General features: G+C 35.7%; 1 protein-coding gene across 1 annotated transcript in view; it reads left to right on the top strand.

The window, feature by feature from the left end:
- The window catches only part of klhl29 (kelch like family member 29), a 270,850-nt gene that overhangs the window by 19,864 nt on the left and 238,110 nt on the right, over positions 1–12,876 (top strand). The window contains exon 2 of the mRNA XM_084432701.1: positions 3,967–4,037. The gene's annotated coding sequence lies outside the window, so the exon portion shown is untranslated. The remainder of the gene's footprint in view (positions 1–3,966; positions 4,038–12,876) is intronic.

Genomic DNA, 12,876 nt, shown 5'->3' on the forward strand with positions numbered 1-12,876 from the left:
TGATGTGTCAACGCTAATTACATTGAATTAACGTTACAAAGTGATGTTGCTTTAGTATCACTCTTGCACCCACAGTTAATGGTGAAGCAATGTTGAGAATGAGATTTCAACCAAAAATCAACGGTAATAGTATTGATTCAACATTACAAAGTGATATTTTATCAACATAACTTTTGCACCCTCAGTAAATGTTAACTATGTTGAACAAAAAATCAGTGGTAATGCTATTGAATCAACGTTACACTATGATGTTGAATCTACATCACTGCTGTTGAATTAACACTGAAATTAACAAGAATAATCTTTGGTGAAATGGTTTGATCAATATTACAATACAATGTGATGTTGATTCTAAATACATTTTTACATGATTATAGTATCATTAAATTCTGTGCATTTAATTTATTTTTCTAAAATCTATAGAATTTTTTTGCGAAATGACAGCGTTTCCATTAGCCGATGTTATGCAACTAAAACTTCATTTTTTTCTCTGGCGATAAGTCATTCCAAAAATCTTAGCAACAGACGTTGGTAGGTTTATGTATATCTCAGCCACCGCACTGGCCATTATTATTAATCGAAGGAGACGTATGTGTGTTATCCAATCATTAATGGCAAGGAAAGACCCTTATACTTGAAAGAGCACATATGAGGTGTTTCTGGGTGTTTCTCACTCGAATCTGCTTCGAGGTCTTGATTGTGGCATTTCTTTGAGGTTTAGAATCCAGTATTCCTGTAATTCTTCTGTCTTTTATGAATTTAATAAAGAACTCTGTCTCGTATTCTGTCCAAACATACCGCGTCATCTACGTCAGGTGACCTTTCCATTGCAGTTTTGTGAAATATTTATTTATATGTGAGCGTAAAAACTTTTTTGCGATAAATGGGAGTTTTTGCGAAATTGACGTGTTTCCATTGGGCGTATTTCCAATTCGCAATTTAAATTTGCGCAATTTGAAGGGTAATGGAAACGCGGCTACTGTCTCCACCCATGTGTTCTGTTGACTTTCATCAAAATTTCAATTCTGATTCAACACACTTTAAACATTGAAATGTCAGTCTCAACCAAAATGATGGTTTGGATCAAAACTCAACATTGTATCAATAGCCGCTTTCCGACCAAGTAGTTACAGGAACTTAGTTATAGGAACTGTCCACTTCTAAACATGAACTATGAACTACTCTCCCCCAAACTCCCCCAAACTGGCCAAGTGGCCATAGGAACTGGTAGGAGGGGTAAGGGAGTGACGCAAGCACAGCGACTTTTATTTTGATGGAGCGACGGGACCTTTATTTTGACGGCGCTGAGAACGCCAGAGCAAACAATGCTCGGATTCTCTGTGTTCATTAGTTAGCGATCTGTCTAACAGTACTGTTTAACATGTTATTAGATAGAATTGTTATAGAAAGTAGGCTACACAGTATATGAAAAAAAGTTATTAGCCTATGCCGTGTGGTTGATGTCCAGTGTTGCTAGCTGAGCAGAAATACATAATCATGTTTGACTTGGTCCCCTCAAAGTTGCGTTGGATTTTCTCTTCAGCAAAGGTTTAGAGGCCCATCTATCAATGTTTTCCATGTTTGTATCTAGTTTCTGGAGTAAATATATAGGCTATAATCTGTGTGTTTACATATAGCTGTTTTAAAAATGGCAGGTGCTGGTTTGCGTGCGTTCGGTCATCAGCGTACACTAACGTCACGGGTAGTTCCTATAGTGCTGGTTTAGACCCTACTCTGAAGTAGAAGCTAAATTAGTTCCTCCAAATGGAGTTCCTAGAACTAAAGTCGTTCCTAGTCGGCGTGTTCGCACCGCAGGAACATACGGGTACTTTAGCCAATAGTTCTAGGAACTGTGAAAAGGTTCCTCCGGTCGAAAAGCAGCTAATGTCACTATGCTATCTGAGGAGTAATCCTCCTCATGGTTTTTACTCATCCTGCCTAAACATAGCTTCGTGGTGTTTTCCCTACTGTCGCCTTTAACTTATTCAATGGAGGTTTTACAGCACTCTTCTTTGTAATAAGCTGCTTTGGACTGAACTGTGTTGTGAAAAGTGTGAGACACATAACATTTAATTGAATTGAACTGAAAGCCCCATTGCCAGAGAAATCCCTATGTGCTGCCTATCATGACAGATTTGAGTCTCATGAAGGTTTATGAACCTTCAAGTAAAGGAGCCAACCAACCAAAAATTATTTTGGGACAGTTACTTAAATCCAGGATGTTTTGTTGCAGATATATACAGTACAAGACAAACTCTTGGTTGACAAGTCTCTTCTGCTCACCAAGGCTGCATTTATTTGATTACAGTAAAGCAGCAATTTTGTGAAATATTATTATTTCAATTTAAAGTTTTCTATTTTAGTATATTTTAAAATGTAATTTATTCCTGTGATTGCAAAGCTGCATTTTTAGCAGCAAATACTCTTGTCTTCAGTTTAAAGGGGACCTATTATGCCCCTTTTCACAAGATGTAAAATAAGTCTCTGACATCCCCAGAGTGTGTATGTGGAGTTTAAGCTCAAAATACCAAACAGATCATTTTTTACAGCATGTTTAAATTGTCACTTTTTGGGCCTGAGAAAAACGCACCATTTTAGTGTGTCCCCTTTAAATGCAAATAAGCTGCTGCTGCACGGCAGAGGGGGCGGAGCCTCACGAGCTCGCGCTCAATGTCAGAGCAACTGACAATCATCTCAAGGAAAGATGATAATATCAAAACAGAAACTCACAGTAATGGTGTTCATTTCGACCTGGAGTCGGACAATAATGCCTACAGAGTCAGATAATACATGCTGTATGGAGATGGAACAGGTATGGTTTAGTTTAATTACGGTTATAACCTATTTGTCATTGCTTGTATCAAGCCTGCTGTAGGACCCCATCCGAATGATGGCCAAAAATATACTGATGAGTTTAATACATTTTATTGTACATCACACAAAAGATGAAGCGTCAGTTTTACTCCAGAAAATCACATAAGAGCTGTGTAAACACAGTATAAGAAGTGCGTAAGTACATAAACAAATTTCGGTAGAGTTGAGGGAGCATTTTCTTCGAATAACGTTACAAAATGAATCCACCTCGTCTTCAGCGGCTGGCTCAGATTTCGGGAGTAAATAGAGAGAGCTATGTGAATTATTAATACATCCAGCCACTTAACACCTTAAACGCTTGGGAGACATTCTCCTCAGTGCAGCAATGTGTACAACTCTTTTTTTTTTTATCTTTTTTTTTTTTATTGATATAACAAAAAAGGGGAATACAGAGACATTTGAATCCATAAAAAAAAAAAAAAAATCACAATTCTGCATCCTATATCACATATAAATCATGTTTCTAATACATTAAGTATCCTTTTCAACAGTTTAGATGTCTGGATGTGTACAACTCGCTGTGAACGCGATCAGGGCGGGTCTATGTTAAAACAAAATGGCAGTGTCTGTCAACACTCGTGGGCGGGGCCTGTGGCTGTTGTGACGTCACACCAGCCCCATGGCTGAAACAGGTCGGTGGGAGAAACTGCTTATGATTTATGGGGATTTAAAAAAAAAAAGGAGTGAGTGGATTTTTATCACTATAGGGTGGTTGGGTACACACACTGCCAACACACATTTATGTCCAAAATGAATTTTGCATAATAGGTTCCCTTTAACATGATGACTATAACAGTGTTTCAACAGTGTAAAAATCTTTTGTAACATTGCAAAGTTTAATAAAAAAATGTACTCATCCAACTTTCAAACTTGCAAAGTGTACTCCTAAAAGACAAACAAATAAATTTTGCCTGTTTCAATAGTTTGTACATTAGTCTAAGATAAAATTGTGGTTTTGACTATTTAGTTGAGTTTTTTGATTAACACACTGTCTTACAGCAGTTACAGTTGGTACTAATTGCCACAGTCTTCAATACTCTCTCTCTCTCTCTGTCTGTCTGTTTACTGATCCGGTTCTCTTTGTCTTTGCAGGCGCACCTGAGTATACTCTCCAAAGATCTCATTAGTCTGTGATGAGCATCATCATCCAGGACAGACCCAAGGTACCGCAATATCTCAAAAGATCCTATTTTATATCTTTACACCCTCGTGCCTGTCAAAAAGATACATCAGTTAGCTCATTTATTGCAGACTGTGTACAGCTGTGGTGTGTTTTTGTTCCCTCTTGTATTAACAGAACTAGTCTGGATCATTAGTTTTTTTTCCCTTCTATTTACTCTGGAATCAGAGCGTTTTAGGGAAAAGAAAGTGTCAATGATGACATGTTTTCCGTGTTACCTGAATTCTTGTTAAGTGTTTGTGGCAAATATTTTTATTTTTGTATAAATATATATATTTTTAATTATTGGAACTGTTCATTTATTGTTAATTATGATTTGCGCATGCAATTATATTTATTTATAAAAAAACATTTTTTATAGAAAATATATTTTATTTAGTGCTGGGCAACACTTAATCACATCCAAAATAAAAGTTTGTGTTTATGTAATATATGTGAATGTTCTGTGTATAATATTTTTTTAATATTATTTTGTATATATAAATACACATACAACATGCATGTATATATTTAAGAAATATTTGCATGTATATACTGTATATTTATATAGCATTTATATGATATATAAATATAAATATTTGATATACAAATAACAAATTTTTCTTAAATATATACATGCATGTGTGTGTATTTATATACAAAATAATTGTACACATACATGTATTATGTAAACACAAACTTTTAATCAAACAATTAATCGTTGCCCAGCACTAATTTTATTTAAAATATATTTTTTATACAAAGAATAGATACATTTTTTATACATTTCAAAAAATGACAGTCCCACTAAATAGACATTTTTGTTTACTTTTCAAATTTTACAACACAAATCCAATCAAGTTACTTGACCCATGCGAGACCTTTTACAAAGTTCAGATCTTAGAGGTCGATCAATTTGCAACACTTCCCGATTATCATTAGTGGAATTCCATCACATTCCTATTAGTGTTTCTCCGTGGACACAGCTCTGGTGATTAAGCGGCGGGATTACGTGCTACGAGACTGTCTGGAAAACCACACCTCCTCAGCTCATGAGTCCCGCTCTGATTAAATGGAATTGATTTAATTGGGTTACCCCACTGCGAGGTCTGGCTAATGGGATGTGGAGGCTTTTTGATCACTGGTACGCGGTGACCGGCTCTGACCCGGCTCAAGTGAAGCGGCACAGCTTTTTTTGTTTGTGGTCAGTGTCTCGTGTGTTTGAAGATAAAGCCCTGCCCACCGGTGGTCAAGATTTTGTCATAATCCCTAATTAGAATTTGCACTGTAGGAATCCGTGGCAACCTTTTCTTAGGATTTTAGATTCGATAACGACCTCATCAACATGTGTTTTGTAGTTTGAGGTCTTAAAAGGATAGTTCACCTAAAATGAAAATTCAATTGTTTCATTATTATAGCTTTTCTGTTGATGTTGAGCTCTAAAAATAACAAAAAAAGCACCATGAAGGTAGAATAAAAAGTTTCATACACTATATTCCAAATCTTCTGAAGCTGTATAAGAGGAACATAATTAAATATATGCCACTATTCACTAAAAGTCTAGCTTCCAGTAGCTCACAATGTATTTTCATCATATGAAAATTAAAAAGCAACACGAAATGTATTCTTTTGTGTCCCAAGGAAAAAAAAGAAAAACACAAAGCTTTGAAGGTGAATGAATAAAACTACACCTTTAAGTCACTGATTGCTGCAAAGTGACATGACATCTGCTGAACATTCAAAAAACTGTGTGCACTTCATTTAGCAAAGATCTGAGATAACGTCAAAACTGCGAAAATTGAATTTCCCTCCAACGTACTGTTTAATAAAGATGTACCGATTATAATCTTTTTATTCCTACTGATTTATAATGAATTCTTAAATACGACGTATAAGATATTTGCATGTGAAGGCAGCAGTTGAGAAGTCAACCTACTTAATTTGTTGAGGGCAATAATACAAAAAAATAATAATATATATATTAGGGCTGCACAATTAATCGATCCCCACAATTATGTAATCGTTCAAAGGCACAATTACAAAAAGTCCACTTACATCATTCTGTGTGCTTAAAATGTGTTTTTCTTTTCTTTCTACAGCTTATCTTTAGGGTTTTTCCCCCATTGTTTTAATTTTAGTTAGTGTAACATTATAATACCATGAATATTTTTACTTTGGTCTGGTTTCTTTAAATATATATTTTTTAATATTTGATATTTGAGGTTTAATGCTGTAGAAAAGGAGTTTTCAGCTGGTTTATTTTGATATAACAATATGGCATGCAGTCGCTTCAAACAATGGCATAAAGCTGTTCAAAGCATCATTCAATGTAAATTGTGATAATCGTAATTAATAATCGCAATTACAATTTCAAGGCAATAATCGTGCAGATATATATATATATGTGGCCCTGGATCACATGTCGCACAGGTATATTTGTGGCAATAGCCAAAAATACATTGTATTGGTCAGAATTATCGATTTTTATTTTATGCCAAAAATCATTAGTATATTAAGTAAAGATCATGTTCCATGAAGATATTTTGTAAATTTCCTACCGTAAATATATAAAACATTTATTTTTGTGAGTGAATGAATGCAGCACAATCTCGAACATAAATGGACAAGTTTAAAGGGGAATTTCTCAATGTTTCGATTTTTTTGCACCCTCAGATTCCAGATTTTAATAGTTGTATCTCGACCAAATATTGTTATTTATAAACAAACCATACATGAATGGAAAGCTTATTTATTCAGCTTTCGGGTGATGTATAAATCTCAATTTTAAAAAGATTGACCCATGTGACTGGTTTTGTGGTCCAGGGTCACATATAATATAATATATATATATATACACACACACACACACACACACACACACACAGTATATATTCATGCAGACACACACATTATATAAACACAAACTTTTATATATATATATATATATTTCTGTGCAGCATGTATGTGTGTGTTAGCTTGAAATTTCAACCGGATGCATTTATTTTGATATATTGAAGCATTTGTGTCATGTCTTTAAATTTCCATTGACTATTTTGTTCTGCAAAGTGAAAAAAGTGTTTTTCATTTGACTGTTGTATTTGTTTTGAAGAATTGGGTTATAAAAATGAGGCTGGTCTGATTCATAGCCTTTGATTGTTGGTTTCTGTGCTGCATTGAGATGAAAATCAAGTATCATTACTCTTAACAGGTCATTTTACTCACTGGCCGCTGGTCACCCCAGCGTTTTCTTAAAGTGCCCCCCGAACTGCATAATTGGAGTGTCCCTGCGCTAAGTGAAATGTTAAACTAACATTGAGAAAATTGCACCATCAAAATCATTTGAGCCCGTCAGAGTCCTTTAATTTCTCGTAAATTTGACTACTGTTGTGTTCAAACTCATATCAGAAATGGTTTGCAGTTGCAGAGGCTCATTTAAGTCATTTCCATGCAAAATTCAATCCATTACTTGGCAGGGCGATTTCATGCGATTGGGCCGCTTGTTGCTTTCTTCATGTGCAAAATGAGGTTTCCTGCTGAAAGGAAGTGTGCAAATGTTTGATAATAATCACGAAATAGCTTGTCCCTCGTCTCTTTAAAGATGCTGTGAGGCTTGTGTGATGTGCAAACCCATAATTATTCATTTGCGCGTATCGTGTTCATTTGCATTCCTAAAAACTGCTGTTTTGACACCTCCACACACCCACCCACTCTCGGCATGATTAAGACATCTCCGGCGCGACCGGGGTTATCCGTGTGCCATGGTGGCACCCCCTGGGGACCTGCACACAGCAGGGGTCAAAACATGTCATCTCACGCAAGCCATTGAGCCTAATGCGTGAGACGGACCATCGCTCAGGAGCGCTCCTCGTACGGGTTAAGGCCCATTAGGGACTGTGCTTTAGCATAAACACCATCTGAACGCATAGGGATACACAGAGAATTCCAGGCAAGCGTCCAAGTGCCAAGCTCTTTACAGGGAATGTTGCATTTATGCGCAGATGGTGACACGGTGTAGCATGTTGGTGGGATTCAGTGCGCGGAATTTAAAAACGTCCATGGCGAAGATTAAGAGACTGAAATGTATTTATTTTATGCTTATGTACATTCTTAGATTTTGCTATTAATTACTGTAGTTGCATCATTTTTTTATCTTATCAAAACAATGAATTTGGCTCACTCAGCCTCTGACTCTGTAACTACGGCACAAATTATTTTAACTAATGAAATCGCAGCACATTTTTGACGATCCAATCAAATTCAGAAGACAAATTCAGAAGGATAAAATCAAGACCTGCTCTTCATTTCATGCATTCATTCTGTTTTATAGAAATTACAGATGTTAAAAGCATTGTGATTGCTGGATTTGAAACTCATTTAAGTTTTGTAATGTGACATTATACATAGAAAATGTTTGAGAGTTTGGGGAATATGAATCAAAAGAATTCGGTCAAGCATTGTTTCAGAGGCAGAGCATATTATTTTCTGATGAAAGATACCGGTAAATATATACAATACAATACATTTGTATTTTATTAAAGTATTTATAATACAATTATTTTGTATAAAATATTATACAAATATTTTTCAAATATATATTTTTATTTCCTATACATTTATTATTCACATTTATTTATTTAATCATTCATTTAATTAGATTTTTTAGAACATTTTACTTCATTGTAATACAATTTTACTTCATTAAAAAAAATGTTTTGTTATTTTATTAAAAATGTATTTGACAAAAATCCAGTAATATATTTATATTTTTCTCTTTGGAATAATGTGCACCTATGAATCATTCACAATAAGATCAGGAACATATTATATGAACATTTTCTGATTATTTATTCATATTGTTCCAAACCTGTATGCCGTTATTCTACTTTTTTTGTCCCACAGAGAAAAAAAAGAGACAGTTGTTGGGTTTGAAACGTCATGAATACGAGTAAATAATGACCAAATAAGGTTTCTTTTTGTGTGAACTGTTGCTTTAAGAAATGACACACGGGTCCACGTTGAGCTCATGTTGTTTTTATGAGCAGGTGTGTAACGGATCAGATTGAGAGTACACACTGAAGGGGAAGGACAGCGCTGATGGATGGGTTGACCCTGAGGTGCTCCGAGGAGAGCGTTCCCGTTTCCTCTCCAAATGTCAGAGCGTTCACTAACTTCAGAGACTGTGTTGCCTGCGCTGTCATTGATCGGCTAAGCCGGCCACTTCATCTCCTGTTTTATGGATGACCGAGCGAAAGATCGCGGCCCCTGTGGAACACAGTATCCCTGGATCTGTGCCTTGACACGGCTAACCTGAGCTAGAGCCGCGGGGAAGGGTTACGGCGAGTGCTTGTTTTCAGGGGGTTTAAACGTGCTTCAGAATGGATTTTCTCAGTTTGTATGCTCTCAGTTGTTCATTAATTCAGCCAGCATGTAATCTTATTAACTGAAGTGGCTCACAGTGAGGCATTTCAGACGGCTGTGACATATCATGACATTTGAACCAAACGTGGACCGCCGTTTGGCATTTTCACATTTCAATAATAACATAATCAGGTACTTCAAATCTTCTGAATGAATTCAATCTCATGTGAGGGAGAACTTGAGAACTTTCCAGGCATCAAATAAACGATCTAACCTGTCATAACAGCCTAAATAAGAGGCAAATCTTTGGCACATCAGTGCCACCATTAGAGCGAGACAGACGGAGCGTCTTTTTCTTTGGGCTGCCCATTGACAGGTAACATCTCTGAAGGCCCTGGTGCCCTCTTACTCTGCCAGTCATTCTGTCTTGCTTTTGCCCTCTTTCGTCCCGTCACTCAAACACCTGCTATATTTAACCTGTCAGAATACAGTCTAATATTTGGAATTTGTGCTTAAGTTCAACGCACTGCCACTCAAGGCTGTCAGCTGTTGACTTGACTTTGGATTAAAGCCGTTTCCCGGTTTATCGCAGCGTGTGGGGGTTAAGCTGTTTTTCGGTGTCCCGCGTTCAACTTTGCTGGTCAATCGACTTGCATGCAAATGCATTTCAATTAAACAGTGTTTGCTGTTGTGCTCTGAATGCAAGTACAAGGTCGTGAAATGTTCATTTTGAAGTCCCATATAGTAACACGTGAATCTCTCGTGAATGTGGCTGCTGATGGTCTGGTAAGGGGACCAATTGTATTCTAGGCATTATTTGTTTAGACAAAGTTGTGTATACTCTCATGAGTCATGTGTATTTTTGGTCCATTTTCCCAGAAATTAACTTAGCATTTTAATGATTTTAAAGCCAATAGACATGGAGTAAAACTCACCTTTTTGTTGTAATATGTACTATAAATAAAACAAATAATACAACTTCTTCTTCACAAAAATGCATTTATTGTGTTTATTATTATTTTCTAATTTTATATATTTTTATCTTATAATAATAATAATAATAATAATAATAATTATTATTATTACTGTTTCTAATAATAGTAATAATAATGTATTATAATTATTATTATATTCAATTTACAATATTTTATAAATGTTTTTTTTGTGAATAATAAAATAATAATACTTAGTATTAGTAATATTACTGTAATTTTATAAAAATAATAATTATTATTAAAGAATTTTGATTTATAATAATAGTAATAATAATGTATTATTATTATATGAATTTTACATTATTTTCTAATAAGTATTTTTAAGGTTACAGTCATTTTATAATAATAATAATAATATAATGTTTGAATAGATTTGCTACTCTTTATCTGCTTTGGGCCTTATGGCATGTTTATTGTAGTTCGTTTTCACTGCTGCAAAAAAAAGGGAAATTGAAACGGATGCCCTTTACTTTAAAAATATACAATTATGCGTATGAAGATTAATATCAGTGGCATTCCTACAAATGAGATTTTAGTTACTTTTATTTATATGCAAAGTAGAAATTAAAATGTCATGCATATGATTGCTGGTCGGGCCGCCAAAATGCATTTTCATTAATTTATTGAAAAAAAAATGCACTAAATCCTTGAATTATTGTGCGGTCTATTGCGAAATGCAGCCTACCGTACAAAGTGCATCGTTTTATAATTTTGGGGCTCTTCATTTTTCATTATAGAACAGAAAATATGGCATTTATCATGGAGGGTACGGGTTGTATTACCTGTCCTGTAGCGTATCCGAGGGCTTGGGTGTGAAAAATCATGAATGAGCCACAAAAGCACCTTCAAAACACACAGTGGAAAGATCGGACTGTAATAGGTCTTAGGAAAGCAGTCCTAATGAGACTTACATTCCTGTAACACTCCCGACACGTTCGCTGGAATCACAGTTCATGTGCTTTTATATACTAAATGTGTATTTTGATGGACATTCAGATCCAGCCCGTTTGCTTATCTTGGGTTCCTGTCGATGTTACTACTGTTTCATGCTGTAAATGATCCCAGAACAGACGTGTTTCGGACGTGGTGCTGATGAAGTGTTTTATGGGATGCGGTGTGATGCGCTGAAGGGCTTCTCAGAAAAACCCCATGACGTTTAAGGTATGACAGAAGGTTGAGAGGTTAGCCTTCATGTTTGTTTTGATGGTTCTTGTTAGCGTTTTTCACCACAGCACGACATCCATTAGCTGGGTTTGCGGTGCCATTAAAGGGATTCCAGTGAGATTTATAGACCGGCTACATGTGCCGAACAGATGCTGAGCGCTCTATAGGTGGAGAAATGTCTGAGAATCGAAATCTGACCTTGTCTATGGATATTGCTTCCTTTTAAAGGTGTGAAATTCATGGACATTTTTAGTCAACATGGAGGCCAAATTTACCCCATTTACTTTCTTAAAGGCTCCTAGTTGCACTGCAGCATCAGCTCTTTTCTCACAGTGTCTGAAATAGTTTGATAAAGATTCGATCTCTGTAAACCCCCTCCTTTCCGAGAGCTTACTCTGTTCTGATTGGTCAGATGGCACAGTCTGTTGTGAAACTGTCTGAATTTCAGCTCCAGAGGTTTCCTCAGCACTTATGATGTAACGATGGCATCCGTTTACTGTATCAATACGAGCCTGATTCAATACGAGGTGCATGCTAAGTGGATTTGCTTTCGCAGCGCAGAAAACAGCGTCTTGTCGACATGTTGGCACACAAACCAAACTCTTCAGTCTCAGCCACAACTACAGTGTTTGAGGGTCAAAGTACACGTTCACGGCAGCCAATGAAGACTATAGGCGGGCAGTATGCAAATGTGTTACAAACCTACTTAGGTTGGTGCAGGAAGAGAGACTGGAATTGCTGACAACTCGTTTCAGGCAGTATTTAGCACCAACTGCGAGAAAGAGAGTAAAGTTAAGTCAAATTTATCCACATGGGAAAGTGTTTTCAAAAAAATGCTCCGTCTCAGTGAGGACGGAAGGCCAAAACAGAGGAAAAGATGCGTTTTTAAACGTATTAGTGTGGACAAGGCCTGAATTGTGTTGCAACTTGCATGTTTTCTAACAATTTTTACCTTTTTTAGTAAAAAAGAAAATGTATCACCTATGATTTTTTTTTTCTCTCTCCCTACATACAGTACACTACCATTCAAAACTCTATTTTAAATAAATATTGCTCTATTGAACTTTCCATTCATCGAAGAATACATACATCACAGGAATACATTTTTTTTTTTATAAATAACAAATTCAGTAAAATAGAAAACAATTGTGATGAAGTAAATGCAGCCTGGGTGAGCATAACAGACTTCTTCCAAAAACACACACATATATATATATGAAACATTTCTTATTATTATCAATGCTGAAAACAGTCGTGCTGCTTAATACTTTTGTAAAAAAATAAAATAAAATAATATCTATATATTATATATATTATAATTTGTAT

The sequence above is a fragment of the Rutilus rutilus genome (genome assembly GCF_951802725.1).
Source record: "Rutilus rutilus genome assembly, chromosome: 15".
NCBI classification, from domain to species: domain Eukaryota; kingdom Metazoa; phylum Chordata; class Actinopteri; order Cypriniformes; family Leuciscidae; genus Rutilus; species Rutilus rutilus.